The sequence below is a fragment of the Pyxicephalus adspersus genome, chromosome Z, assembly GCF_032062135.1.
Source record: "Pyxicephalus adspersus chromosome Z, UCB_Pads_2.0, whole genome shotgun sequence".
Taxonomy (NCBI): Eukaryota; Metazoa; Chordata; class Amphibia; order Anura; family Pyxicephalidae; genus Pyxicephalus; species Pyxicephalus adspersus.
The window spans coordinates 7,927,615-7,941,481 of record NC_092871.1 but is presented as its reverse complement, the minus strand read 5'-3'; the positions used below and the strand labels follow the sequence as shown (position 1 = coordinate 7,941,481).

The 13,867-nt window shown below is 42.6% G+C and overlaps 1 protein-coding gene across 1 annotated transcript in view; it reads left to right on the top strand.

The window, feature by feature from the left end:
- The window catches only part of GABBR1 (gamma-aminobutyric acid type B receptor subunit 1), an 81,935-nt gene that overhangs the window by 144 nt on the left and 67,924 nt on the right, over positions 1-13,867 (top strand). Inside the window, exons 2-5 of the transcript XR_011923365.1 lie at positions 1,838-1,952; positions 5,087-5,162; positions 8,847-9,050; positions 12,523-12,711. The gene's annotated coding sequence lies outside the window, so the exon portion shown is untranslated. The remainder of the gene's footprint in view (positions 1-1,837; positions 1,953-5,086; positions 5,163-8,846; positions 9,051-12,522; positions 12,712-13,867) is intronic.

The following is a 13,867-nucleotide window of genomic DNA, read 5'->3' as shown; positions in this document are numbered from 1 at the left end:
ATATTACACAGCGCTGTACAATAAATAGGGGTTGCAAATGACAGACAGATACAGTGACACAGGAGGAGGAGAGGACCCTGACCTGAAGAGCTTACAATCTAAGAGGTGTGGGAAGTATCACACAATGGGAGAGATATGGATTGGTGGGAAGTGGTGAAGGTTTTAGGAGACAGCAGAAGGCGAGTAGGTGAGGTTGAAGCGTTGGGTTTTGAGTTCTCTTTTAAATGAGCAGAAAGTAGGAGCAAGCTGAATAGGATGAGGAAGACTATTTCAGAGAACAGGGGCAGCTCTAGAAAAGTCTCTGAGCCGTGCGTGTGACGAGGTTATGAGTGAGGAAGTCATTAGTAGGTCATTGGAGGAGCGAAGAGAGCGGCTAGGGGAGTATTTTTATATCAGGTCAGAAAGGTGTTGTCCTTTCAACTATAAAATAAACTTACCTGCCTGATTTACTTACACTCACCTGTCTTCGCTTCATCATCTTCACCCAGTCCTTCTCCAGGTGTTGGATCATCAGCCATCTTCATTGACCAGGCTTGAAGGATGTAACTCCTGTGCATGGGAGTTCATTCAAATCCAGCAGCCCCTGGGGATACCAGAATACCCGTTATGTCCTGGTATCCTGCACTGAGCTGCACAAACATTAGTGCAAGATTGTGAACAGACAGACAAGTATGTTTTATTTAGAAGGGTCAGGTGGTGTCCTGCCTGCTCGCTGTTTCTGAATGCAGAAAACATATTATGTTATTTTCTCCAAAATTGCATTTTAAATATAAAAATGACTTTTGTACTCCAGTACAGATCATGTTATGATCATATATGTATAATATTGTGCTCCTCTTGTTGGGGTCCCATCAGCCCAGGGCCCCTCATCTGTCGTGGAAAATAAAAGCTTCTCTGTATCAGCCAGCAAGGTTTTGGCTTTTAATTATTAACCATAGCAGAATATGCACTTTATCAGCAGGTTTTCAATTTACAATAAAATGAACCTTTAGCACCACAAGATATCAGCCTGAAAACATCCTTCTGTCTGCCTCTCCATAAGTAGTTCCACTTTGACCCAAAATAATTGAATTTCATGACTTCAGGGCACAAAATGCAGATGGGAGGTGGTAGAGACATTTTTCAGACAAAGGTATTTCAGCTTATTGTGTTTTTTTTTAATTTTACAAATGGAAATTCTGCTTCTCTGCTCCCCAATATATATGTATTAAAAGTTCCCCCCAAATCTCTCCAAAAAAAGAAACAACACCTTGTCCTTGGTCTTTATCTCTTTTAGATGGCATGGGTGACATCTCCGCACCTTCCTGCAATGGCTAGGACCCCCCCATAAGAATGTACCCCACCCCATTGTTCTTTCTTGAGGGATGTCCAGCTCTTATCTCTTTACCTGTGCCCCCAGGGAGCATTGGAGGGGGCCGGATTTTACTTTTTTGGGGAGAACTCTTTTCTTTTTCAAGCCGGTATTGTTGGGGAGCAGGAGGCCGATGAGGTACTTTATGTGTGCCCTAGAAGGACCTTTTTAAAAGAAACCCGTCATTAGAGAATGAGGTAGGTTGCCTTACCAGATGTCTGGCTGCCATGCTAACTGCATTGGCTACAAAGCCTTCCAAGCTAATGACCCGGAAAAGACAAAGCAATTCCAAGACTCATCCATTGCATTCATATTCCCGCTCTTTGACTCAAAAGTAGGGATGGCAGACATAAGCAGGCAACCATCATTCATTAAAAGACCGGCCCCTGTGCATCCTAATGACAGGGTCACTTTAAGTCCAACCATCATTGTGGAATTCAATGTTTCTGCTTCTTGGTAACAAATCCATTTTTTTTAACCACCCAGGTCATGTGATCTCTTCCGAAACACCAAAAATCGGATGGTTTCCACAATGTGATTCGAGCACCCTGAGCATGTGATGAGGCAGAGAACAAGCACAAAAATTTTTAAAATGGCAAAAGTAAGTGATACCATTGTATGTTACCTAAAGGGCAGGAAATTTGGGATCCTGGCGGAAGAAGTGCAGCATGTTATATTAACTCTTTAAAACCTTTCAATCAATCTGCTAATATGGGGCATTTTTATTTTTATTGGAGTAATGTTTCATTATTTTTGCCTAACTATGAAGCAGAATGAGGGGCAGAAATAGATCAATAAATCGATTTTGTTAATCTTCTTTCTACCAGCTTCTAATAATAGTATTATGAATCTGTAAATAAAATCTATAAAGCCATTTATTTTTGCAGTACTAACTATTGACATTGCCCTGCTGATAAAATTGTCAATCAGCTGACGTATTCTTTAGGGCCATTTCAGATCCAGGGTGAGCCGCAGCATTCTATGGCTCAACCACAATCGCAACCATTGCCATTCAAGTAAATGGGATCAGTTGGGAACTATTGCTTGCATGTAGCTGCGGCTGCAGCAAATCATAGAACACTTCCCAAAAGTGACCCTTTATTTTTGGCGGAGTGGTTACTTTCGTTAAATAGTGCTGAGTGCAAATTGGGTTACCTGCAGTACAGTTGGCCAACCAAATGGTTCCATGGGGGTGAAAGGACCGTTACTTTAATGAATGAGCAGGGGATCCACATTAATATCATTATTAAAATGATCCACATTGTATCATTTTACTGCAGCATTTATAGCGTGCGCCACTAACAGTGGTAAATTATTACACAGTATCTATATAGCACCAACATATTACACAGCGTTGTACACAGTCCATAGTCATATCACTAGCTGTCCTTAGGGGTCCACAATTTAATGTCCCTACCATAGTCATATGTCTTTATTACAGTCTAAGGTCAATTTTGGGGGGAAGCCAATTAACCTAACTCCATGTTTTTGGAATATGGGAGGAAACCGGAGAGCTAACCACTGAGCCACCCTGCTCCCCATGCAAACAAAACCAAAGGACAAAATGGAGATCAGTGGTGTTGTTCTAAACACCCATCCACCAAATTTGTTGTGGTTGCTACTTTTTAAAAGTGGGCCGCAGCTAATATGAATAGGCCATGTATAATACTTTCAAATATGGTGATCAGATACCTAATTCATACTAATTGAATATTTGATCAGCCTTTTAGTGTATATAGGGAATGGCTATTGCCACCAAGCAGAATCTGATTTCCCTATTTATCAAACAATGATCAGATTTTGTATGTTGGCAATTGTCATGCACTGTGTGTGTATGCATGTATATGTGTGTGTGTGTATGTGTATATATATTTATATATATATATATATATAATTTATATATACACTCTTATTATATGTCATTGTCTTTTGTACTTTTATTATACCTTTTTCTAATTCTTGTAATCAAGTCTTAATAATAGGAGACCTAGCCTGCTGGTTGTTCTGTGCATCCTTTACTTCTGCTATCAGAGATTTATACATTTCCATAGGGATTAACACAATGGCCCTGATCTATTAAAGCTCTCCAAGGCTTGAGTAAATACACTTTCACCAGTGAAGCTGGGTGATCCAACAAGCCTGGGATCGATCTGGTCCAGGATTGAAAGCATCTAGCAAATAGCAAATGACATTGAAGAAATCCATTCCAGGTTTGTTGGATCACCCAGCTTCACTGGTGAAAGTGTATTCTCTCCAGCCTTGGAGAGCTCTAACAAATCAGGCCCAATGGCTGATTTACCAAACACAATAAACAGGAGGCGGGATGAACCACAAAGGTACAAATGGATGACGTGTCTGAGTGTGTGAGCAAAAGTGCGTGGATACTTACTCACATGAATGATACGAGGAGCTACTTAGCTGATCCTAGACTGATGTTCAATGTATAGCAGGCAGTGATAAGTTTGCCATTTGCATTGGAATTCCAAATATTATCTGAATCGCCATGGCAAAAAAAGGAACAAAATTAAACAAAATTATTTTTGCAGCAATGGAATGCGCAAAAATAAAACTCTGATCGCTATTCTTTTGCATGAAAAAGTTTATTTCTGATTGTTTGCCACTGCAATCTTTTTCCAGTGACTGGTGCTCAGACCTCTAAGCATGTGCACATAGATCTGCACATGTGCAACAAATGTTCTGGTGTGATTTTTATCATTATTATTATTAAACAGGATTTATATAGCGCCAACCTATTACGCAGCGCTGTACATTAAAAAGGGAAGACAAATACAGACAGTGACACAGGAGGAGGAGAGCTTACAATGCCCTGCCCTGAAGAGCTTACAATCTATTTAAAGTGCTGAAATCCTATCCTGCTGCCTAACTTTAATCCCTCCCCACCCCCCTCATGTCTAACCTTAACCCTTTCCTTCTTGGTGACTACCCTTACCCACTCTTTCCTGGATCCTAATTATACCTCCATTTATTTTGGTATCCAGGGTTAATTTCATTGTACATGGTGCCCAACCTTCGCCACCCTACTTAGAATGTAAGGCAGATCTAAGCTTAAAAAACAGAAAAGTCACCAGGAGGAAAAGCTGATTGACAAAACAGACATGCAGTGAGCCTGATTTATTAAAGCTGGAGAAGATAGGCTATCATGAGAACCCGGGGGATCCAGCAAACTTGGAATTGATCTGGTTCAGCATTAAAATTTTCTGGCTACTGATAGCAATTCAGTTGCGGGTTTGCTGGATCACCCAGGCTTACCCATGACAGTCTTTCGTCCAGTGACTCTGCCTAGGCTGAGATGATGTCATCAGTCTGCTGCAGGTAGGAGGAACCTTTTCTCTCCCTTCCTGTGATCAGACTGCAACATCATAGCAAGTAGCAAATTGAGTGGGTGCAGCAGGAGCTGATTTGTGTCGGACATTTGTGAAGCAACCATATATGATTATGTCATCTGTGAGCAAGCCCAAGTAGATGGTGACCCCGGATGATGCCTGAACAATTATGGCTCTGTCCTTCTGGCGCAAGAATAATTTATATTTCAATTTAATACCGGAATTTTGTATTGATTAGGGATCATTGATACCTATGTGATGTCCGGAACTCATTAAGACCAAAGCTGGTTGCTCTCCACCTTTCGTATAATCGTTCTTTTCTTCGGATAAACACAGATCCGTGTGATTGGCTCTCATCCAATCATTTTTATTTTTGTTCTTGTGTTTCCAGATGACGCACAGTTGCGCTCTTCTCTTGTTGCTCTGGCTGTCTCGTGTTTATGGATCAGCAAACAACAGCACAACAGGTGAGAGACGAGTGTGGGGTATGAGAGACGCTTTGGGTGAGTGGAACAGGGATGAATTTGGAGAAATAAGGCAAATATTGTGGGGGTCCCAAATGCACATTTTGACAATTTGCAGCTTTGCCATTCTGTCATTTGGGGCCCTGGGCAATTCCAGCTAAAGCAAGCCCTGGGGTAAATAGGGAAGAAAATGTGCCGGAGACAAATCACATGATTAGAAGGTACCTACGGGGCCCCTATCCTGATGGAGCCTCCAAAGCTCTCCATCCGAGACATTGTTCTGTTTAAGGGCACATTAGCTCTTGTCACTCTGAATATGCCGTCATTCCAGAGACACACAGAGCAGTGTACTGACATGACCGATAGGAAGACATTTATTGAAGGAGAGGAAGGGAGGTGGGATGGGGAGAAGATCATGGTGGAGATGGGAAGGGAGAAGAAACGGGGAATACACTTGGATGGCACAAAAATTGGCAGAGACAGAGAGACTGAGAGAGAGAGAGAGAGAGAATGGGAGAGATGAAGAGAGATCAGGAAGAGAAGAGATAGATGAACAAATGGAGAGAGAATAGAGAGGGAAGGAAAGAGGCAGACATACAAAGAGGAACGGATTGGAGAAAAGAAGATGGGAAGAGAGAGGATGGAAATATAGAGGGGAATAGTCCAGAGAGAAGGAGATTAATGGAGTTTAGGAAGATGAAGAGACAGAGGGTGGAGATGGTATGGAGAGGGGCAGACTGGAGGGAAGAGGAAGATTTTGGGAGGGTATGGAGATAAGAGGAGTACAAACAGGGACAATGGGATTAATAGAGTTTTGGAAAATGAGGAGACGGATAATGGAGAAGGTATGGAGATGAGAGGGACAGAGGCACAGCCTAGGGAGAGGAACAAACTGGGAGACAGGAGCTGAAAACAGCTTAGCAAGAGGAAGAGAAAGAGAAGGGCAGAGATACAGCCTAGCGAGAGGAAGAGAGCTAGGGAAGATGAAGAATAAGAGAGGGTATGGAGATAGGAGGAGTATCAAACAGAGAGAGTGAGATTAATAGAGTTTACAAAGATGAGTAGACAGAGGATGGAAAAGGTATGGAGATGAGAGGAGCAGAGGCACAGCCCATGGAGAAGAGGCACAGACCAGGGAGATAGAAATGAAGAGAGCTTGGGAAGAAGAAACAAAATACTGAGAGGGTATGGACCTCTTTGGAGGCATTTAGACCAGAGAGAAGGAGATTACGAAAGTTTTGGAAGATGAGGAGATGGAGGATGGAAAAGAATGGAGATGGATTGGGCAGAGACACAGACTAGGGAGAAGGAGATGAAGAGAGCTTGGGAAGGAGAGTCTGAATATGGAGATAAGAGGAGAGTAAACCAGAGGTTATAAGAGCCAAAGAAGATGAGGAGACAGAGGATGGATAAAGTATGGAGATTAGAGGGACAGAGACACAACCTAGGGAGAGGAACAGACTAGGGGAAAGTATATGAAACAGCTTGGGAAGAGAAGGGCAGAAATGCAACCTAGGGAAAGGAAGAGACTGGAGGAAAGTACATAAAGAGAGCTATGGAAGAGGAAGAATAAGAGAGGTTATGGAGATAAGAGTAGTATCAAACAGAGAGAGTGAGATTAATGGAGTTTAGGAAGATGAGGATACACAGGATGGAAAAGGTATGGAGATGAGAGGGGCAGAGGAGGAACAGACCAGGGAGAAGGAGATGAAGAGACCAAATACATTGAGGGGATGGACATAAGAGGAGATTAGACCAGAGAGAAGGAGATTAGGAGAGTTTTGGAAAATGACAGGACAGGGGATAGAGAAGGTATGGAGACGAGAGGGTCAGAGACACATAATTTGGGAAGAGCAAGAGAAACAGTATGTAGAGGGCATGAAGACACAACCTAAGGAGAGAAATAGACCAGAAAAGAGATGGAGAGGACTTAGCAATAGGAAGAGCCAGAAAATGGGGAACGAGTCAGGGAAAAATAGAGGCAGAAATTGTTTATGGAGAGAAGAGGAAAAAATAAAAGTGGGGACCGAGAGAGCTTGGGAAAAATTCAAAAGGCAAGACAGAGAATGGAGAGTAAATTGAGGAAATAGAGGGGCAGAGATACAGTTTAAGGAGAGGAAGAGATCAGAGAGGAAAGCTTTGGAAAGGGGTAGAGGACATAGAATGGAGTGTGAGATGAGAGAGGAGAGGAACAGATATACAGTTTAAGTAGTAGACTTGTTCAGAGAGAATGAGATAAAGAGTGGAGAAGGAGATTAACAGAGTTTAGGAAGATAAGGAGACAGAGGATAGAGATGGTTTGAGATGAGAGGTACAGAGGCTTGGCCTAGGGAGACAAATAGACCAGACAGAGATAAAGAGAAATTAGGAACAGGAAGAGAAAATGAGGAAAGACATACAGCCTAAGGAGAGAAATAAATGAGAGAAGATCTAGAGTGCTTGGGAGGAGGCCAGAGACAGAGAATAGTAAATTGGGGAAAGAGAAGGCCACATAGACATTCCAGGGAGAGGACTGGATCAGAGAGGATCAGAGGAATGTGAGAAGACAGAGGATGGAGAAAGTATGGATTTGAGAGGGGCAGAGGCACAGCCTAGGTAGAGAAACAGACTGAAAAAGAGATGAAGAGAGCTGGAGAAGAGGAAGAGAATGACAGAGATACAGCCTAAGGAAAAGACCGGAGCGGAGGAGATGAAGAGAGTTTGGGAAGAGCAAGAAGAGTATGGAAAGGGCATGAAGATACAAAGGGGAAATGACCAAAGAGAAAGAGACTAAAGAGTTTAAGAAGACGAAATATAGAGTATTAAGTAGAGTAAAGGCGGAGTACAGTGTATGAAGACTGAGTTGGGGAAAGTAGAAAAATAGATCAGAGAGTGAGATGCAGAAAACTTTGGAAAGGAAAAGGACAGAGTAAGGAGAATGAGTCAGGGAAAGAGAGGGGCAAAAATGCAGTCTATGGAGAGGAATATATCAGAGAAAAGGCAATTATAATAGCTTGGGAAGAGGAAGAGACAAAGTAAGAAGAGTAAGCTGGGGAAAGAGGGGGGCAGGGATACAGCCTACACAAATGAATGAGATGTAGAGAACTTGAGAAAAGGAAGAGCAGAGTTTGTAAAGAGAGCAGAAGGAAGCAGAGACGCAGCCTAGAGAGAGTTATAAAGCAGAAAAAAGGGGTTGGGATGAGTTTGGGAATATGAAGAAGGAGAGAAGAGAAAGGCAGAGGATTATCCGGAGCAGAGAAATCATATAAAAGGAGATCTAGAAAGCTTGGCAAGAGGAAAATGTTAGAGGGGCAGAGATACAATCTAGGGAGAAGAACAGATCAGAAAGAATCATAGAGGGTAAAAAGAAGACTATGGAAGGAAGCAGAGATAAAATGGCCCGAAGACGCCACTTTACAAGCTGTATTTACAGTATATGTACAACAGTATCAGTCAGGGCTGCTTTAGGGGGGACAAATGGTACTTCTGTATCAGGTCCCTATCAAAAGAGCTTGACTTCTGCAATGCTGGCAATTTTAGATACCATGGACAGGGCCCAGGAAGTTTACCTAATACGGGGCCAGAAATTGCTAATGGTGGTCGAGGTACCAGTGATCAAGATGTAATAAGCCCGAGCCATGTGGTGTACAGCGAGAAAACAACTATTTATAATCTGTGCATTAACTGTTCCTTCTCACTCCATTGTAGGATGCCGGATCATACACCCCCCTAGAGACGGGGGGATCCGTTACAGAGGTCTCACCCTTTCTCAGGTAAAAGCGGTAGAGTCGCTTCCAGTGGATTATGAAATTGAATTTGTTTGCCGTGGAGAACGGGAGATATCTGGTCCAAAAGTACGCAAATGCCAGCCAGACGGGACCTGGACAGATATGGACAAGCCCAGCCGCTGTCGTAAGTTTATTTTATATGTATCTGTAGGTACCCATAGGTGGGCATCTCCCTCACAATTATTTACCCGTTTTGAACCCTGACAATGTACCTGGCAGGATAAATTCTGTGTATATCCAACTATATTCTTTACAAGAGTGAAGGATCAGTGCCCAATCACACAGCGTAAAAAAGGGTTAACATGTATCTGATGGACAGTTTATTCTTATGGGCAGACCCATATGGCCAGATCCTCACCATATCACTCAGACAATGCTCCTAACATTAGCATTACATTGTGTAATTTGCCCAAATTTTCCATTGTAACAACCTCTATTGTTACCTAAGTGACTGCACTCTGTTGGGACCTCATGGTGGAGTGGTTGTACTTTATTGGGACCACAAGGTACAGTGGCTGCAGGCTAATGGATCCTAATTGCAGGGTGGCTGCATGGTTTTAGATTCTCATGGTAAAGCGAATGCACACAATTGGATGCCCATAGTGAAGTATTGGCACCTATTGGTATGGTGACCAAGTAGAGTGACTGAACTTTATTAGAAGTTTATAATAGAGCGGCTGAATGCAATCGGAACCTTCTGTTTGAGCGACTGCATGCTATTTGAACCAAATGTTAGAGTGAATGTATTTAATTGGGACCTCAAGGTGCAGTGGCTGCATTCTGTTGGGACTTTATACTCGAGTAAAGATATTTTATTGGGACCTCTTGTTGAAGTATCCTCCTAGTGGAGGGACTGAACTCTATTAGAACCACATGGTAGAGTAGCTGCACTCTGTTGGGACTCCATGGTAGGTGGCTGCACTCTGGTGGGACCACTGGGTAGAGTGAACGTTCTCTTTTGTGAACTCTTGGTAGAGTGAACGTTCTCTATTGGGACCTAGTATCTTCCTAGTGGAGGGAATGAACTCTATTAGAAGGACATGGTAGAGTAGCTGCACTCTGTTGGGACCCCATGGTAAGGTGAGTGTACTCTATTGGAAGCTCATGGTAGAGTGAATGTAGTCTATTGGGATCTCTTCATCCAATTTACTCTCTGTTGGAAGCTCATGGTAGAGTGAATGTAGTCTATTGGGATCTCTTCTCCCAATTCACTCTCTATTGGAAGCTCATGGTAGAGTGAATGTAGTCTATTGGGATCTCTTCTCCCAATTCACTCTCTATTGGAAGCTCATGGTAGAGTGAATGTAGTCTATTGGGATCTCTTCTCCCAATTCACTCTCTATTGGAAGCTCATGGTAGAGTGAATGTACTCTATTGAGATCTCCTGTTGGAGTATCCTCCAAGTAGAGGGACTGAACTCTATTAGAACCACATGGTAAAGTGTCTGCACTCTATTTGGAGAGCTCTTGGTAGTTTGACCATATTCTAGAGTGACTGAGTTCTATTGGAACCTCATGAGAGAGGGAGCATGAAGTGCTAAGCATGTAGACAGTAAATAAAGTGTGACATACTTAGCATAGAGCAGAAATGCATGCCGCGACTATTATAGTTGGTTGTCGGTCTCCCCTTACATTAACTATTAGTGTAGAAGTGACTCCGTTACATTATTGGTCAGTAACAATGTCCATATCCATGGGGGTCAGTGGGTAGGTGCTTATTTATATTAATGGTGAGTAACATTCCATTGCTGAGCATTGGGAGAACGACTTTCCCATTGCTAAGAAGGTGATTGGTGTCAGTGGTAACTTTACTGCTTCTATTATTCAGAATTCCCATATATTATTATTATTAATATTATTATTATTATTATCAAACAGGATTTATATAGCACCAACATATTACGCAGCGCTGTACAATAAATAGGGATTGCAAATGACAGACTAATACAGACAGTGATACAGGAGGAGAGGACCCTGCCCCGAAGAGCTTACAATCTAGTAGGTGGGGGAATTTCACACACAAAGGATGTGAGATATGTAGTAGTGGGAAGTAGTGATGGTTTCAGAAGACAGAAGAAGACGGGTAGGCAAGTTTGAAAAAATGGGTTTTGAGGGCTCTTTTAAATGAGCAGAAAGTAGGAGCAAGCCGAATAGGACGAGGAAGACCATTCCAGAGAGTTGGGGCAGCTCTAGAAAAGTCTTGGAGCCGTGCGTGTGATGAGGTTATGAGTGAGGAAGTCAATAGTAGGTCATTGGAGGAGCGGAGAGAGCGGCAGGGGGAGTATTTTTTAACCATGTCAGAAATGTAAGTGGGACAATAACTGTGTAGGGATTTGAAGGCAAAGCACAGGAGCTTCAATTTGATTCTAAGGTGAAATGGAAACCAATGGAGAGAACTACAAAGAGAGGCAGTAGAAGAGGAGCGGTGGGAAGGATGGATGAGTCTGGCTGCAGCATTCATAATAGATTGTAGAGGAGAGAGTCGGGTTAGTGGAATACCAGAGAGGAGGAGGTTACAGTAGTCCAGACGAAAAATGATAAGAGCGTGTACAAGGAGTTTGGTGGTCTCAGGGGACAGGTAGGGGCAGATTTTGGAGATGTTGCGTAGGTGAAAGTGACAGGACCTGGAAATGTTCTGAATATGGGAGGTAAATGAGAGGGCCGGGTTAGAAATATGTCAGAGGGAAATTTGGATTTTGAGGGGGGGGGTGATGATGAGTTCTGTTTTATCCAGGTTGAGTTTCAGGAATCGGTCAGACATCCATGATGAGATGGCTGACAGGCAGCATGAGACCTTATCCAGGACTGAGGGGGACAGGTCAGGGGTGGACAGATAAATTTGGGTGTCATCAGCATACAGATGGTACTGTAAACCAAAGGAAGATATGAGACTACCGAGAGAGGAGGTGTACAGAGAAAAGAGAACCGGTCCAAGGACTGACCCTTGGGGAACACCAACATGGAGGAGAGTGGGTGAGGAGGAATTACCATTGAAAGAAACTTGAAGGAAGCGGTCAGACAGATCCGAAGCAAACATATATATATATGTATATGTGAGGACAAAATGCATCAAGTCAAATTGAAGCAAAAAAAAAAAAAAAAAAGGAAAAAGCCTTCTCTGGCTAATGGTGACTTCAAAATACCCCTCCCTCTGGGGGTTAGATGCTAATTTCTATTTGGAGGGTGACAAAAAAAAAACTTTTCATTATCATAGCTCTTGAAGGCTCCTCTGTGCTTTCCGACCCTTGCTGCCCTTTTCTCCTAAGCGTTCTGTCACAGGCATTGGTTTCACCCCTGCAATATAGCACCAGAGATGGAAACAGTAGGGCGGAATTCTTCCAAGTGGGCACCTGTCCAGGTGACAGCTATCAAAGTTGCAATTTCTTTTTATTTTAGATACATTTCCTCTTCCTCCCTGTTGCATTCTAGAAAATATATCACTAATCACCCAATTAATGATTTCTAATGCTCTCCCACTTGATGAACCTTATTGAACAGTTTTGGTTTCAGCAGCCACACCAGGTTTTTCCTGGGCTACACACTGTAATATACCGGTGCTGCATGTCAGTGACATTTCTCCTTCTTCTTCCCTCGCAGTCCCAACCTGCCCTCGCATGCACCTGAAGCTGGAGAACGGACAGGTGGATGTCAGCATGACGGGCCGTGTACCGATGGAGGGCACCAGTGTCCGGTTCCGATGTGACCCAGGCTTCCTGCTGGTGGGCTCCAGTCACAGCATGTGCACCAAATCTGGGAAATGGGATCACCCTAAACCTACCTGCCAAGGTGAGATGAGAAGGAGGTAATAAAGGTTGATGTGTTGGGGAGGGGGGTAATACAGGATGCATTAAATTCCCATCATTTGCTTTCTGCATTAGAGAAAGTCAGAAGCACAAAATTCGAATCCATCTGTGTAAGTCTTCAGTATTCTGATTTCTGTTCAGTTTTCTGATTGCCACCTCAATCCAATTACCTGGCTTCAGATGTTTCATGCAGGCCGCAAAGTCACAACTCCTGATCTGCATGGATAGATATGGGAACTCATAAAGCCCACCTGTCCACCCTGATGCATTTCAGTAGTTTGTCTTTTAATGTGCGCTCTGTAATGCATTTACTGCATTGCATGCATGGGCTGCCGATACACCAATTTGGTTAAAAGAATCAGACATGCGCTATTTCCATGCAGGGCATCACAATGCATTGTAGTCCATTACCATGAGCTATGGTATGCATTTACATTGGTGGAGGCATTAGGGTGAATTGCAATGCAATACTGCACATCGCATGAACACATTCTTAAACGCAAGCCGTCCCACAATGCAGCTGTGAATGGCTCTCAGTGCCATTGGATCAACATAACAGCCAAGCAGATTGCATTTTCTAGGAAACAAAATCAGCAGTGTTAGTATTTCACTATTGGTAGTTTTGCATTTGTTCAATTTGCTGTTTATATGGAAGACTAAAAAAGATATTGTTGGGGATTTTTCTTTAAACTTTATTAGGGCAAATGTAAAGTGTACAGAATCCGATTTTTTGGTCTTTACAGCCTTTATTATGACCTGCTTAGCTGGATATCAGAATATAGTGCATCTAATATCTAGGTGTGATTTTTATTCATTATTTCCCTGTAAAAACGATCTAAATTCATCCATTAATTTGCTAGAATACATTACATTGTGCACTTTTGACAATTGGCCACGAGGTGGCAGAACGAGTCATTGTTTTATTATGCATTGATATTAGAAGTGATTCCAACAGCTGCCAGCAGACATGCAGATACATTGACAGGGGTATCATTTATAGGGGGGGTATTCTGGGGTATCATTTATAGAAGGGGGTATTATATATAGAGGGGAGTTATCATTTATAGAGAGGGGGAGTATCATTTATAGAGAGTGAAATGTTGATTTGTAAAATATTGTAAGATTTATAACCTAATAAT